At 38.8% G+C, this 18,088-nt stretch overlaps 1 protein-coding gene across 1 annotated transcript in view; it reads right to left on the reverse strand.

Moving 5' to 3' along the window:
- CHIC2 (cysteine rich hydrophobic domain 2) overlaps positions 1-18,088 on the reverse strand; it is a 59,423-nt gene that overhangs the window by 31,956 nt on the left and 9,379 nt on the right. The window lies entirely within an intron of this gene.

Consider the following 18,088-nt stretch of genomic DNA (forward strand, 5'->3'; position numbering starts at 1 on the left):
ATATTGTCACCCTGCTTATTTAACTTATATGCAGAGTACATCATGTGAAATGCTGGGCTGGATAAAGCACAAGCTGGAATCAAGACTGCCGGGAGAAATATCAATAACCTCAGATATTCAGATGACACCACCCTTATGGGTGAAAGTGAAGAAGCACTAAAGAGCCTCTTGATGAAAGTGAAAGAGGAGAGTGAAAAAGTTGCCTTAAAACTCAACTTTCAGAAGACTAAGATCATGGCAAACAGATGGAGAAACAATGGAAACCGTGACAGACTTGATTTTGGGGGGCTCCAAAATCACTGCAGATGGTGACTGCAACCATGAAATTAAGACACTTGCTCCCTGGAAGAAAAGCTGTGACCAACCTAGACAGCATATTAAAAAGCAGAGATGTTACTTTGCCAACAAAGGTCCGTCTAGTCAAAGCTATGGTTTTTCCAGCAGTCATCTGTGGATGTGAGAGTTGGACTATAAAGAAAGCTGAGCATCGAAGAATTAATGCCTTTGAACTGTGGTGTTGAAGAAGACTCTTGAGAGTCCCTTGGACTGCAAGGAGATCCAACCAGTCCATCCTAAAGGAAATCAGTCCTGAATATTCATTGGAAGGACTGATTTTGAAGCTGAAACTCCAATACTTTGGCCACCTGATGCGAAGAACTGACTCACTGGAAGAGACTCTGTTGCTGGGAAAGACTGAAGGCAGGAGGAGAAGGGGACAACAAGGGATGAGATGGCTGGATAGCATCACTGACTCAATGGACATGAGTTTGAGTAAGCTCTGGGAGTTGGTGATAGACAGGAAAGCCTGGTGTGTTGCAGTCCATGAGGTCACAGAGTCGGACACGACTAAGCGACTGAACTGATTGAGCTACATCTACATCTATTCCTATTACCTGAAAGATTTTCTCCTGAATCACTGTTAAAATAATCATTGCTTTAGAAGTGATAAAAGATTTAAACTGTTTTCAAAGAATGGCAAAAAGATAAAACACATCAAACTTAGCCTATTTTACTCTTATATATTACAAGTTTACGATCTACTAGAACTTGGAGAAAAAGAGAATTCATTCAAATCAAACTATTCAGGACGTTCTATGTAACATTTCATGATCACAAAATCCTACAAAGGAAGTCTTGCATAGCTTAAAATTTTTTTAAGGAAGAAAGCATTTATGAGGCCAATTTTTAGCTTTTGCATGTGTGTGGGGGTGGGGGATGGGGTGGATTTTAGTTCTCTGACCAGTATTGAACCTGGGCCCGTGGCAGTGAAAGTGCAGAATTCTAACCACTGGACTGCCAGGAAATTCCTCCAATTCTTACTTTTATATAAAGTGAGGTAATTTTGAAAGTTCTTCAGTTCAGTTCAGTTCAGTCGCTCAGTCGTGTCCGACTCTCTGTGACCCCATGAATCACAGCATGCCAGGCCTCCCTGTCCATCACCAACTCCCGGAGTTCACTCAACTCACGTCCAATGAGTCGGTGATGCCATCCAGCCATCTCATCCTCTGTTGTCCCCTTTTCCTCCTGCCCCCAATCCCTCCCAGCATCAGAGTCTTTTCCAATGAGTCAACTCTTCGTATGAGGTGGCCAAAGTACTGGAGTTTCAGCTTTAGCATCATTCCTTCCAAAGAACACCCAGGGCTGATCTCCTTCAGAATGGACTGGTTGGATCTCCTTGCAGTCCAAGGGACTCTCAAGAGTCTTCTCCAACACCACAGTTCAAAAGCATCAATTCTTCAGCACTCAGCTTTCTTCACAGTCCAACTCTCGAATCCATACACGACCACTGGAAAAACCATAGCCTTGACTAGACGGACCTTTGTTGGCAATGTCTCTGCTCTTCAATATGCTATCTAGGTTGGTCATAACTTTTCTTCCAAGGAAGTTCTTATATCTGGTGAAGTTCTGCAAAGGCACTGAAACTTTACACCTAAGTTTAAATGGAATCTTGAAATAGGATTCTTTTACTCATACCTCACCTACTTTCATATCATTGTCACCTCATTCCTAATCTACAGCCAAAACTTAGAGTAAGCGACTCTAATCTGCTACTCTGCACTCTCATCTTCATCCAATTCAGAACCTCTCTTCATGATAGATCCTACCCTTTCCAAACTTCTTTTAATATTTAACTTTGGAACCTCTAATTATTGATCTGCTACTTGGATACCTTAAATAGGTATATTTTCTCCTATGAAATGACAATCTCTCCTTAGAAATTCTCAACTACAGCTCATTCTCTGGAGTCCATCTTCCAGACTCCATCTTCCATGTTCTCATAATACTTGACTATATTCTCTCTTACATAGCAAATTATCATGTCTCACTATAATAATTTCATAAGCCTAATTCCCTATCTTGATAATCAGTGAGATGGTTATAGGTAGGCATGATATCTTAACTCTCTTTATATTCTAAATGTCTGGCCCAATGCCTGATAAATATTCAATAAATATTTGCTAAATAAATTAACTTCCAAGCCAGAAAAGTGGTTTACATTTTATTAACTCCTCACTGCAAACTTCCACTCCACTGTTCTCTCTTCTGATGCCCATGATTCTCACATTGTTCCAAGCCCCAACCATCATTTTCAGTATTCCAGGTCACTCCCTCTGTGTTGAGGATCCCCAAGATCATCCTCCGGTTTGATGATTCACTAGAAAGACTCAAAGGACTCAACATATTGTACTCAGAGCTAGATTTACTACAGCAGAAAAGTACAAAGCAAAATCAGCAAAGGGAAGAGGGATATGGGGTGAAGTCTAGAGGAAACCAGAAACAAGCCTGCAAGAATCTCTTCTCAATGAAGAATACAGGATGTGCTTAGTTCCTCCAGGAACTAGTTTTCACAACATATATATAATGTTGTCTACCAGGAAAGCTCATTAGAGAGTCAGTACCAAAGCTTTTACCAGGGACTAGTCACATAGGCCCCCTCGACTTAGCATGTACCAAAATTCCAGACACATGTACAAACTTTCCAGAAGGAAAGCAGACGTTCAGTATAAACCACATTATTTGTACAAACAGTTTAGGCACAGTGAGCCATTCTTATCAATTCTGGGCATACTGGGAACACTTCCAAAGTACAAGTTCTCAGACACCAACCAAAAACCAACACAGCAAACAAGGCTTTTTAAGGATAGCAGTCTCAAGTCTGCTATGTTCTTTTCTGCACAACTTCACACTCTCTAAGGACACAGACATTTATGTCACAGTTTTTCCTTTCTACAACAACTCCTGTTTTTATCCCAAATAATTCAATATTCAGCACCAAAATCTAACTATTAACTGACCTTATCTAATCTGAGGAAAGTCACTTCTATTTAAATCAGCAACCAACATCAACACTTATAATTATATCCTAAAATTCGGAACTGTAAATTTCTCCTCTTACCACTAAACCATCAATCATTTCATTTCTTCCACTTTTATTAAATTTGTTTCCTTGTGTCTGGTTGTAACCCACTCCTCCTTACTACTCCTCCTTGCTTTCCATTCTAAATCTGCTCCCTATGACTCTACTTTCTCTTTACCTGCCAGAAATACACAGTCAATCATTTAACCATACTCAAAAAGAACCCTTTATCTTCTGCACCTCTAGAGGGTCTTTTGTCAATCCAATAGAAATGTTTACATTCTTTACTTCAATTTCCACTGCTTGGAGCTACATTAGGAAAAAAAAAAAAAAGCATAAATTACATCTAACTTCAGTTAGATTAATGCAGTAACAATCTTAAATCATTCATAATCAGCTTCCTTTTCCATACTTCACAACTGCTCCTCTGTATGCTCAGCCTTATCCTCACAATGCACTTTTTTTCTTTTTGCAGATAACCATAGTTCCTTAACTCCAAATGAGTTAAAGACCAATGAAATAAAAAACTGCTTTGCCTTCTCTCCCTTTCATGTTTAGATTTACCTCTTCCCTGATGGCTCAGATGGTAAAGTCTCTGCCTACAATGCGGGAGACCCGGGTTCAATCCCTGGGTTGGGAAGCTCTCCTGGAGAAGGAAATGGCAACCCACTCCAATGTTCTTGCCTGGAAAATCCAATGGACGGTGGAACCTGGTAGGCTACAGTCCATGGGGTCGCAAAGAGTCGGAAACAACTGAGCAATTTCACTTCACTTCAGTAACTTTATCATCTTTCTCAATGGAGGCAAGCTAATCATTTGATACGGTGCATCTCCTTCAGCCTCCTCTGCAATCTACTCATTTCTCCCTCTTTTGGGGCTCCTTACACGAAGCTTACAAAATTGCCTAAGTCTATTCAGCCTGAGAATCTGAACTCCTATTTTCCTCTCCCTCAATGTATGATGGCATCCATCTCTTTTCCTTCCTCATCCAGCATCTTGAAAAAGTCTTCCACATTGATCTCTTTATCTCACCTCCCATTCATTATTCAAACCACTACAATCCAGGATGTAATCCAAATTTCTCTACTGATGAGACTGCTCTCAACAGAATAGTTGAAAAGACTCTTTTCGTGGAGTCCTACTTATAGAGCATGCTTTCTCCTAGCAAACAACTTGATTACTAGAGTAGGGAATGTCTTATTTGGTACCAGTTCAGTTCGGTCGCTCAGTCGTGTCTGACTCTGCAACCCCATGAACTGCAGCACACCAGGCCTCCCTGTCCATCACCAACTCCCGGAGTTCACTCAAACTCACATCCATCGAGTCGGTGATGCCATCCAGCCATCTCATCCTCTGTTGTCCCCTTTTCCTCCTGCCCCCAATCCCTCCCAGCATCAGAGTCTTTTCCAATGAGTCAACTCTTCGTATGAGGTGGCCAAAGTACTGGAGTTTCAGCTTTAGCATCATTCCTTCCAAAGAACACCCAGGGCTGATCTCCTTCAGAATGGACTGGTTGGATCTCCTTGCAGTCCAAGGGACTCTCAAGAGTCTTCTCCAACACCACAGTTCAAAAGCATCAATTCTTCAGCGCTCAGCTTTCATCACAGCCCAACTCTCACATCCATACATGACCACAGGAAAAACCATAACCTTGACTAGAAGGACCTTTGTTGGCAAAGTAATGTCTCTGCTTTTTAATATGCTATCTAGGTTGGTCATAACTTTCCTTCCAAGGAGTAAGTAAGCGTCTTTTAATTTCATGGCTGCAATCACCATCTGCAGTGATTTTGGAGCCCACAAAAATAAAGTTTGACACTGTTTCCACTGTTTCCCCATCTATTTCCCATGAAGTGATGGGACCAGATGCCATGATCTTAGTTTTCTGAATGTTGAGCTTCAAGCCAACTTTTTCACTCTCCTCTTTCACTTTCAAGAGGCTTTTTAGTTCCTCTTCACTTTCTGCCATAAGGGTGATGTCATCTGCACATCTGAGGTTATTGATATTTCTCCTGGCAATCTTGATTCCAACTTGTGCTTCTTCCAGCCCAGCGTTTCTCATGATGTACTCTGCATATAAGTTAAATAAGTAGGGTGACAATATACAGCCTTGACGTACTCCTTTTCCTATTTGGAAGTAGTCTGTTGTTCCATGTCCAGTTCTAACTGTTGCGTCCTGACCTGCATATAGGTTTCTCAAGAGGCAGGTCAGGTGGTCTGGTATTCCCATCTCTCAGAATTTTCCACAGTTTGTTGTGATCCACACAGTCAAAGGCTTTGGCATAGTCAAGAAAGCAGAAAGAGATGTTTTTCTAGAACTCTCTTCCTTTGCCATGATCCAGCAGATGTTGGCAATTTGATCTCTGGTTCCTCTGCCTTTTCTAAAACCAGCTTGAACATCTGGAAGTTCACAGTTCACATATTGCTGAAGCCTGGCTTGGAGAATTTTGAGCATTACTTTACTAGCATGTGAGATGAGTGCAGTAGTTTGAGCATTCTTTGGCACTGCCTTTCTTTGGGATTGGAATGAAAACTGACCTTTTCCAGTCCTGTGGCCACTGCTGAGTTTTCCAAATTTGCTAGTATATTGAGTGCAGCACTTTCACAGCATCATCTTTCAGGATTTGAAATAGCTGAACTGGAATTCCATCACCTCCACTAGCTTTGTTCGTAGTGATGCTTTCTAAGGCCCATTTGACTTACAGCAAATACTTTCTTTGCTATGTCTTTTATTTCTGCCAAAGCTTTGCTTTTTAAATCTATTCTACTCCAGCCAAAGCAATATTGTCAGATAAAGTTTTAATGAAACCATACTTTTTTATTAAATGGACAAAAAAAGCCACATACTTCATGTTTGCTAACTACAAAATACCATCTTTAATGATTTTGATGTGACATAGGTTAGTTTTGATACTACCTTAGATCTAGTTCAGCAGGAGGGTTGGAGGAGAGGGGCTGGTTTTTTTGCTTTTTTTAGTTTGGCAGGAGGTGGGTTTGTTAGCAGTGAAGTGACATCTGTTTCAGTTTAAATTAACAGCATCAGAAATTACTCCTTTTATCCATTATGTTCCTTCAAGTTTGAGGTTCTTAAATATAATAATAATCTACTTTATTCTAAGTCAAAGTATAATTGGCCATGGACAGTAATAAAAAGATCAAATTTCTTAAAATAATAATTCAACATGCTTGAAAGAAGAATAATGGGTAGGAAGCTGAATTCAACCTAATAACCTAACATTTTATTAATCCAAAAAACTGGAAGCAGCACTTAATAATTTTAAGATATAATTCAAGATGGGTGGCATCTTAATTTAGTTAGCTACAGAGACTAATAGATAAAACTAAAAAACATTTTATGTTGGCAAGAAGGTCTTAAGATGGAAAATATCCATGTACTGTCAGTGAACTATAAATTATTACAGCCATTCCAGAAATTAATTTGGCATTAAAAATATTTATACTTTTGGTACAGTAACTTTTCCTTTCAGGGATCGTGCCTAAAAAATAATCCAAAATGTGAATAAAATTATATGCACAACTAAGTTTCCTGAAACTTTATTCACAATAGAGAAAAATAAACAAAATATTGGGAATATTAAGTAAACTACTACAGTATCTCAACATAATAGAATACTAGACAACTATTAAAAATGAGTGAGTGAGTGAATGAAGTCGCTCAGTCGTGTCCGACTCTTTGCGACCCCGTGGACTATAGCCCACCAGGATCCTCCATCTATGGGATTCTCCAGGCAGGAATACTGGTTGCAAACTAATAATATGGAAAGCACATATAATATACTGTTAAGCAAAAAATACAAAAACATACACAGAGCATATGATCTAGAATGTAAAAGAGAAAACCTTACAAAATCATAAACCCTTCAAGCACACAATTTGATAGTACATAGAGAGAGGAGCCTGGACTACAGTTTATGGGGTTGCAAACAGACACAACTGAGTGCACACACACACACACACACAAAGGGTCTTAAAAAAATTCATTACAGTGGCACAGATATGTTCATTAATAACCAAATATTATGCAGTGTTTTTCTGTTTTGTTTGTTTGTTTTAAATATTTATTTATTTGGCTGCCTTGGGTCTTAGTTGTGGCATGTGGGATCTAGTTCCCTGAGGAGGGATCGAATCTGGGCCACGTGCGTTAGGAGCTCAGAGTCTTAACCACTGGACCACCAGGGAAGTCCCTGCAGTGTTATTTTGGTGACGGAGATCTAAACACATTTTGTTTCATTTGTTGTTTCTTAAAATAGGATCTATTTTTCAGTAGATATACAAGCAAATATATTAAAAGTATTTTATAACATATAATAACATCAACATAATTTCTTATATTTGAATCTTTTATTTGGTACTAACTAGGTATGTTATCATAAGTAAAAAAGAAGTTTGGGGTTCACTAATCAGCTTTCCTGGATGCACTTCAACCTTTTCTATAGTTCTAGTCCATATAAGCTCATCCTTTTTGTTTTAACTTTAATTCTTCTGTGTTCCTGTATCTCCTCATATTAATGTCTCTTAGAATCCAGTGGTGCACTGTTATTTTGAATTAAAATATGTTTTGAACTCACAGTGAATTTTGCCTTTTAAATAAAAGAAGTATAACAATCTGACTTCAATTTTGTTTTGTTCTATGTTTATTTTCCTTGTTTCTTGAGTGCAGTGCTACTTTTAACAGTGAAAGTTTTAAAACAGAAGAAAAACTACAATTGTATGAAATTAATTATGATACACTAATCTGAAAAATACTACACAGCTCAAAACCATATACACTAGAGAGTAGTCTGTTACTTTGCATGCCTAATTAGGATCCCCCTAAACTCTGGTGAATCAGATCACAAATGGGCATTTGCTTTAAGAATAACTAACTCCTGGGCTGTGGGATGGCCAGGGCTACGCAACCTGGACAACATTAACTAATTCAATCTGATCCTCTTTCTTGACGTATCTGAGAAAGAAACAACAGATGTTAACAAGAAGCTGAAATGAAAGCCAAGATACAGTAAAGTTATGAGTAAGTACAGGTTAAAACAAATTTAAAAAAAAAGAATAGGCTGAAGCCAACAGTAAACAGAAACTGTTAAGATAAAAGGAAAAAGAGGTCTGAAAAAGAGGCAACAGCAGAAGCTAGAACTGAAAGGTAAGTCGCTGTAACAGACCACTAGACCAAAGGACACAAGCTGCTGAGAAAAATGACACAATAACTTCATCACCAGAGCTGCACTCAATTAGCCAAAACAATAATATTCCAGTCTCCGTGAAGTCTGGCTATACAATCGCAAAGTTTCCTGTCTTCTTTAGTCTCCATGCACTCTTAAAAAAATCTGCACTACGAAAGGACCCCTGAGTGTTTCTGTTCTTGGAAATCTAATAGAGCCTAATACTTCAGACTATGTAAGAACTAGTAATAACATTGGCAAATGTTCCTAGTATAGTAAATGAAAAATGCAGAATACAAAGTACTTTATAAGCATGGTCTCAATTTTTTAACAAAAATATTTACATAAACATAAAAACAGAAAAAGTTTATCAAAATAGTGATTAATCTTAGGCAATAATATTATGGGTGGCATTTCACTTTCACAATTTCATGTTCTCCAAAACTTCAATAATTACATATATGTACTTTAAACCAAATATTTTATCAGGGACAAGTACATCAAAATATTAAATGACCTTTTCCTCTTGGTGATAACAGATGACTTACTTTCTGCTGGGAAATACTACTTTTCAATTTTTAATTATCTTTACGCTTTTATTAGAATTAGAAAAAGTATTAAACCTGAAAAAAAGTAGATAAAGGAGTTTTTTATTTTTAACCTTGCCTAATAGGAAAAGGAGTATGTCAAGGCTGTATATTGTGACCCTGCTTATTTAACTTATATGCAGAGTATATCAGGAGAAACGCTGGGATGGAAGAAGCACAAGCTGGAATCAAGATTGCTGGGAGAAATATCAATAACCTCAGATGTGCAGATGACACCACCCTTATGGTAGAGAGTGAAGAGGAACTAAAAAGCCTCTTGATGAAAGTGAAAGTGGAGACTGAAAAAGTTGGCTTAAAGCTTCAACATTTAGAAAACTAAGATCATGGCATCTGGTCCCATCACTTCATGGCAAATAGATGGGGAAACAGTGGAAACAGTGTCAGACTTTTTTTTTGTGGGCTCCAAAATCACTGCAGATGGTGATTGCAGCCATGAAATTAAAAGACGCTTACTCCTTGGAAGAAAAGTTATGACCAACCTAGATAGCATATTAAAAAGCAGAGACATTACTTTGCCAACAAAGGTCCTTCTAGTCAAGGCTATGGTTTTTCCAGTGGTCATGTATGGATGTGAGAGTTGGACTGCGATGAAAGCTGAGCGCCGAAGAATTGATGCTTTTGAACTGTGGTGTTGGAGAAGACTCTTGAGAGTCCCTTGGACTGCAAGGAGATCCAACCAGTCCATTCTGAAGATCAGCCCTGGGATTTCTTTGGAAGGAATAATGCTAAAGCTGAAACTCCAGTACTTTGGCCACCTCATGCAAAGAGTTGACTCATTGGAAAAGACTCTGATGCTGGGAGGGATTGGGGGCAGGAGGAGAAGGGGACAACAGATGATGAGATGGCTGGATGGCATCACTGACTTGATGGACGTGAGTCTGAGTGAACTCTGGGAGCTGGTGATGGACAGGGAGGCCTGGCATGCTGTGATTCATGGGGTCGCAAAGAGTAGGACATGACTGAGTGACTGAACTGAACTGAACTGAAGGAAATATACACACAATTGACATGTTTCGATTTCAAGATAATTCTACTAGTTTAAAGTGTATTTCAGGGCATACTTTAAGGATTTTTAAAGTATATTTAAATATATGTTAAATAAATTGTAAAAATTTGAAAATTAAATAGAAAAAAAAATTCCTAATTCCACAATAGAATCTCTGAATCTGAGAGCTAAAAGGGACCACAACCATCCTTTGGTCCAAATATTTAATTTTACAAATGAAGAAATTGATGCATAGAATGCAAATAACTTGGGTATCATAACTAATTAACATGTAAGATCTAGGCTAGAGCCTTATTCTCCTGAACCCAAGCCTGGGTAATTTCTACTACTGGACAATGCCTCTAATAACTTTCTCTCCTTGAACTAGAAACTCTAAATTGAGAAAATATTTGGGAACTGGAGAGAAAAAAACTTTTTCCATCAAATAGAAATTATAAAATTAAAAACAACACATGGGACTTCCCTGGTGGTCCAGTGGCTAAGACTCTATAGCTCCCAATGTAGGGGGCCTGAGGTTCAATATCTGGTCAGGGAACTAGATCTCACAAGTAGCAACTAAGAGTTTGCATGCTGCAACTATAAGATTCTGCATGCTGCAACTAAACATCCTACAAGTTACAACACCCAGTGCAGCTAAATAAATATTTTTAAAATAAATTTTAAAATGCTGATAAACTACAAGAATGCATTAAAAAATAGCACACAATAAATGTTAACATTCTCATATGGATCTAGGGGAAAAATCTGGTTTTGAGCTTTTCACATTTGTATCTAAAATCCCCACATATGTAGGATTTTCCTGTAAGTATTTCTGTTGATGAATTATATAGAGAACACTTGAGTTTGCTGCTCTGGTTCAATAAAAGCAATTAAGCAAACAAGACTCGAGCCAGATTGCCTGGACTGAAATCTTGACACTGCCTTTTCTAGATGTGTCACTTTGAGCAAGTTACTTTTCCTAAGCCTCAGTTTCCCTATTTATACACCAAGGATAACAACCTCTAACTCATTAAATGAATTCACATACATAAACCACCAACAATGCACTGCATAAACTCCATATGTTTAACTGCTTTTATCAGTTCAGTTCAGTTCGGTTGCTCAGTTGTGTCCGACTCTTTACGACCCCAGGAATCACAGCATGCCAGGCCTCCCTGTCCATCACCAACTCCCGGAGTTCACTCAAACTCACGTCCATTGAGTCGGTGATGCCATCCAGCCATCTCATCCTCTGTCATCCCCTTCTCCTCCTGCCCCCAATCCCTCCCAGCATGAGTCTTTTCCAATGAGTCAACTCTTTGCATGAGGTGACCAAAATACTGGAGTTTCAGCTTTAGCATCAGTCCTTCCAAAGAAATCCCAGGGCTGATCTCCTTCAGAATGGACTGGTTGGATCTCCTTGCAGTCCAAGGGACTCTCAAGAGTCTTCTCCAACACCACAGTTCAAAAGCATCAATTCTTCGGCGCTCAGCCTTCTTCACAGTCCAACTCTCACATCCATACATGACCACTGGAAAAACCATAGCCTTGACTAGACGGACCTTTGTTGGTAAAGTAATGTCTCTGCTTTTTAATATGCTATAACAATGCAAATGTATGCTATGTTTTTATTACAGTTATCACTCTTCTAATAAAGCTGACAATATTATCATTAACGTCCACTATAGATAATGATAGGGGGCTTCCCTGGTGGCTCAGAAAGTAAAGCGTCTGCCTGCAATATGGGAAATCTGGGTTCAATCCCTAGGTCAAGAAGATCCCCTGGAGAAGGAAACAGCAATCCACTCCAGTATTCTCCCCTGGAAAATTCCATGGCTGGAGGAGCCTTGTAGGCTACAGTCCATGGGGTCGCAAAGAGTCAGACACAACGGAGCGACTTCACTTTCACTTTTTATAGATAACGATAAACTAGAGAAAGTCCAGATCACAATGACTTCACAAACACCCTCTTCAAACAGCTTAGCAAATAAAACAGCCAATGATAAAACTAATGTTAACTGTCAAAGGTATTCCAACCTTCTGCCAGCCTCTTCAAGGTCAGGGTTAATGTGGAGGAAACAGGGTACACAGAGAGGTGCTGGGTTCAGGAAGCCCACCAGGCTTCTCTGTCCAAGGAATTCTCTAGGCAAGAATACTGGAGTGGGTACCCATTCCCTTCCCTAGGCGTCTTCCCAACCCAGGGACTGAACCCTGGTCTCCCCACTGCAGGCAGATTCTTTACCTTCTGAGCCACCAGAAACGCCCCTCAGGAAAGCTAGGAAAAATTAAACAGTTGGAGCTAATATGGGCAAGCATGAGGCCAGGAATCCATGCAGGTAAGACAAAGGTTGAAAGGCACAAAGAAGTTACTGTGGTGAAAATACAAGAGCAACACAATGGAGAAACAGAATGCCTGAATTCTAACCCTGGTTCAGATATCAACTAGATATGTTACCTCAAGAAAGCAAATTTTCTGGGTTTATTTGCCTCACATAAAACAACCTGTTCTCAGGGTCGCTTATGCCCAAAGGTCAAATGCAATTTCAAAGTTTTTAAGGAAAAAAAATAGCAAGGTTTTCTGGATTCACATTTTATAGGTAGAACTACTACAAAAAAATGGAAGAAAGTTTTAAAGCTTTATTCCTATCAACAAAGTTTGAGAGTTTTCCTCCTTGCTAAAGTTTGTACTCTTTACCAAGTGTGGCTCATCTCACATTCTGACAGAGAAAGCACTATGGAAAAAGAGAAGCACAGAGTAAGGGGAAGCAGATGAGTTTTAATTTTAAGTAGAAAGGAGGACAGGACTCATAAGATAATTGTGAAAGATTTGAAGAAGGTGAAGGAGCTAGCCATTTGGGTATCTGGGGCAGAGGGATATTTCAGAAAGTGGAACCAAACAGTGCAAAGCCCTTAGCTAGAAGTGTGCCTAGAATAATTCAGTGAATAGAAAGGAGGCTTGTGTGACTAGACTAGGGTAAACAAGTGAAGAATGGTAGAAGTCAGAGAAATAATGATGGGCCACATCAGGTAGGGTCTTACAGGCCATTAAAAGGAACTTTAACTCTGAAGATGGGGAGTTCTGACAGAAAAGAGACATGATCTGATTTGTGTTTTAGAAGAATCTCTGTGTCAGATGTACCAAAAAAAACTGTAAAGGTTAAGAAGCAAAGGTGGGAGCAGGGTGAAGAAAAGTATGTAATATAAGGCAGAAGAGAGACAATGACAACTCACACCAGCAGTACAGAGATGGCAAAAAGTTGTCAGATTTTGGATATTTTTTTAAGACAGAGTCAAGAGATTTACTTCTTGATAGATTAGATGCAGTAAAAGAAAAATAGGGACATCAAGGATGTGTCAAAGACTTTTTCTACTCTAAGCAAACAGGATACCAGGTCTGCCATCAACTGAGAAGAGGAAGGCTGCACTTGAAAGCTGAGTTTGGGGGAAGAATACAAACTCAGTTTTGGATATTCTGGACTCTGAGACACTCAACCCATACAAATCTATAGACTCAAAAGAATTTTATCTTCCTGTCAATATGATAACACATATGAACATTAGTTCAGTTCAGTGGCTCAGTCGTGTCTGACTCTTTGAGATCCCCATGGACTGCAGCATGCCAGACTTCCCTGTCCATCACCAACCCCCGGAGCTTACTCAAACTCATGTTCATTAAGTCAGTGATGCCATCCGACCATCTCATCCTCTGTCGTCCCCTTCTTATCCCATCTTCAATCTTTCCCAGGATCAGGGTCTTTCCCAATGAGTCAGTTCTTTGCATCAGGTGGCCAAAGTATTAGAGTTTCAGCTTCAGCATCAGTCCTTTCAATGAATATTCAGGACTGATTTCCTTTAGGATGGATTGGTTGGATCTCCTTGCAGTCCAAGGGACTCTCAAGAGTCTTCTCCAACACCACAATTCAAAAGCATCAATTCTTCAGCGCTCAGCTTTCTTTATAGTCCAACTCGCACATCCATACATGACTACTGGAAAAACCGTAACTTTGACTAGATGGACCTTTTCTGGCAAAGTTATGTCTCTGCTTTTTAATATGCTGTCTAGGTTGGTCACAGCTTTTCTTCCAAGGAGCAAGCGTCTTTTAATATCATGGCTGCAGTCACCATCTGCAGTGATTCTGGAGCCCCAAAAGATAAAGTCTGACACTGTTTCCATTGTTTCCCCATCTATTTGCCATGAAGTGATGGGACTGGATGCCATAATCTTAGTTTTCTGAATGTTGAGCTTTAAGCCAACTTTTGCCCTCTCCTCTTTCACTTTCATCAAGAAGCTCTTTATTTCTTTTTCGCTTTCTGCCATAAGGGTGGTGTCATCTGAATACCTGAGGTTATTGGTATTTCTCCTGGCAATCTTGATTCCAGCTTGTGCTTCTTCCAGCCCAGCATTTCGCATGATGTACTCTGCATATAAGTTAAATAAGCAGGGTAACAATATACAGCCTTGACATACTCCTTTCCCAATTTTGAACCAGTCTGTTGTTCCAGGTCCAGTTCTAACTGTTGCTTCTTGACCTGCATACAGATTTCTCAGGAGGCGGGTCAGGTGGTCTGGTAGTCCCATCTCTTTCAGAATTTTTCACCATTTGTTGTGATCCACACAGTCAAAGGCTTTGGCATAGTCAGTAAAGCAGAAGTAGCTATTTTTCGAACTCTCTCGCTTTTTCAATGATCCAATGAATGTTGGCAATTTGATCTCTGGTTCCTCTGCCTTTTCTAAATCCAGCTTGAAAATCTAGAAGTTCACAGTTCACGTACTGTTGAAGCCTGGCTTGGAGAATTTTGAGCGTTACTTTGCTAGCGTGTGAGATATAAACCAGAAATTTCAGATACAATCTGAACACATAGATTATACAAATGGCAAGTGAAGACAGCACTTATTTTCTAATGCCGAACTCTGAGCTCAATGAAGTCAACTTTTTAGCTATTTTGGGAGATGAAGTCATAATCAAAGAAGAAATTAATAGGTTTTAATATATAAAAATCATGCTTTAAATTCATCTGGCTACCTTAATACACATCTAAATATCAATGTGGCTCATGGAAGGATAGAACTGAAAGTGTACCCAGAAGATACAGAACCCCTGGAGTTGGAGACACAAATATATGAGTCTCAGAATATAACTCTAAAAATTTCTAACTGTGTGACAAAATTCTATACATTTGAGTTCCACCAGCTCTGTGAGAGTATAATCTCATTCATAAACTAGTGAAATCAAAAACTTACTTAAATCATGTACTACAATCACTCATCACTATACCTCATCACTATACAGTTTTACAATATTCTAGTATTAGAATTTTACTAGTTTTCAACTATTAAGCTTATATTTTCATCAATTACATATATTGTTAAGCAGTGAAAGTTTTATAAATATATAGTAATTAAACTTCAAGGTTTTACTTCTGATAATTAGGGATGCAACTAATCTAACTCAACTACTTTACATTATCTGAATCAGACTAAGGAAAAAAGATTTTATATATCTAATCTGTATACAGTCTAGAATATGCTTCATATTTATATAACATTATGAACAACACGATGATAAACTATGTCCATTTAAGAAGCAATATACGGTTGAACTGGTTTACAGTACAGACTACCAAAATATCAACTTCAAGTAACATTTACAATTTAAAAAAAAATTTTAAATTTATTAATTGGAATATAATTGCTTTACAATGTTATACTAGTTTCTGCTATATAATAATGTGAATCAGTTATATGCATACATATATTCCCTCCTCATGAGCTTCCCTCCCACCTCCAACATTTATAACTGGATAGTTTAGAAAGGTGATGGCACCCCACTCCAGTACTCTTGCCTGGAAAAGCCCATGGACGGAGGAGCCTGGTGGGCTGCAGTCCATGGGATTGCGAAGAGTCAGACACGACTAAGCGACTTCCCTTTTACTTTTCACTTTCATGCCTTGGAGAAGGAAATGGCAACCCACTCCAATGTTCTTGCCTGGAGAATCTCAGGGACAGAGAAGCCTGGTGGGCTGCTGTCTATGGGGTCACACAGAGTCGGACACTACTGAAGTGACTTAGCAGCAGCAGCAGCAGTTTAGAAAGGGCAGAGAAAGAAGGCTGGATACATAGGAACTCCTTCACTGGACTAATCAAGGACTCCACTGTAATTACAATGCATAACAAAAGAGAATAAAACCAGTTACTCTTGCAGGAAGCAGACAGACAGACAGATGAGGCAGACAGAGATACAGACACACACATTCACTTCTTATCAATCAAAAAACAAAGTAAGTTAAAACAATAGTCCAACCAACTCTACACTAAGTAAACTTTACTTACTAAATGTAGAATGGAAAAGAGCGTCAAGAAGAAAATCATTTCTCCAGATTTTTGAGCAAATTTCAGTCCTTATGTAGACAATTCAGCTTTAAGAGTAAAAATGTAAAACGCAGTCTTTTCCTCAAATCTAATGAACAGATCACTGTCAAACACCATACATCTTGTAGCTAAAGGGTACAAAGGTCCTCATTTCAAAATCTACCATCTTGTGGGAAAGCCACGATCTTGTGGAGTAGCCACTGTTCTCTTGTCATACTTAGCTGCCCTGTGGCAGCAGAACAGGAAATGCAGGTATGTCATCATGACAGTCTCAAGTCAACAGTAAGGGCAGCCACTGATCTTTGACCTTACGGTTCACAAAGCCAAAACAAAGACCAAAAGAAAACAAAAAATAACACAACTGGGAAATGAGATGGCAAAAGTGACCGATGCAATGTTCTGCCATACCTCATAGAAAAGTTGCTAAATTTGATGGCTTACAGCCAGAATTTTAACACCTCCTTTATCTAAAGTCTATCACCCTAAACCAGGCCACTATCATCTCATCTTTACTGTTCCAACAGCTCCCAACTACTCTCCCCAGTTTCACTCGAATCTCTCTATAATCCTTTTTGGTCCCTACTGAGCTTGCCAATCTCATTTCAAGGAGCTATCTCCTTTGTTTCCTGTGTTCTGGCCACAATGCAGTAGCAGCATCCTTTCAGCTCCTCAGGCAAGCCAAACTTATTTTGCTGTTCTCCAGACCCGCGCGGCTCCTCACAGGACTCTTTCACCCTTCCTAAACTTTACCTTCTCAGAGGGGTTCTCTGTATCACATTATTTTCTGCCACAGATGCTAATGTCTCCTTCGCAGTAACTTTCTCAGACATAATTTATCTGTTGCTGTAAGCTCCTGAAGGGCAGAGGAACTATGTATGTTTCATTCATAACTGTAAACTCAGAGCCTCAAATAATACTGGGCATAAAATTTAATAAATACTTGTTAAATTACTTATCAGGAAACCTCAACAAGACAGTTGATAATGAAGGATTAATTGAAAAATACTCTGAGGAGATAAGAATCTCAAAACCCAAGTATTAAAATTCAAGCATCTAAATCCAGCACTCAGAACCAACTTTTCTTACTCTATGCATTGGTCTTATAAGGTTGGTTGTCTCATTTCTAACTTACAGCTGATCAATTAGAAAGAAAAGAAGAACATAAACAGAAAGCAAAAGCTCTCATATGCAAATTCAAAAGGAAAGTTCCATTTAGAAAAAAAAGATCCTCAAACTTTAAAATACCTCAATGGCCTCTAAGAACACCACAATGTACCAATCTGTCAAGATTTTCTTTTGATTAAAAGTTTCCTCTACTCAAACAGATAATTCTGACAGGATCTTAAAGCAGGAGAGCATGTTTCCGACTGATTTTCAAGACAATGATAAAGATTAACCAAAAAATACACATGAAGGGATAAATATAAAAATATATGGCAATAATTTGCCAAATGTCTATTATGGGTTCAGGTAATCAGATAAATTATTTCTGACTGTCACACCTAATCCCTGAGATAGATATCCCTTTTGCAGATGAGAAAACTAAAGTTAAGAAAAGTTAATGGCTACAGTTCAGAAGTCTCTGAGAACTGA

This window comes from Bos taurus, chromosome 6 (genome assembly GCF_002263795.3).
Source record: "Bos taurus isolate L1 Dominette 01449 registration number 42190680 breed Hereford chromosome 6, ARS-UCD2.0, whole genome shotgun sequence".
NCBI classification, from domain to species: Eukaryota; Metazoa; Chordata; class Mammalia; order Artiodactyla; family Bovidae; genus Bos; species Bos taurus.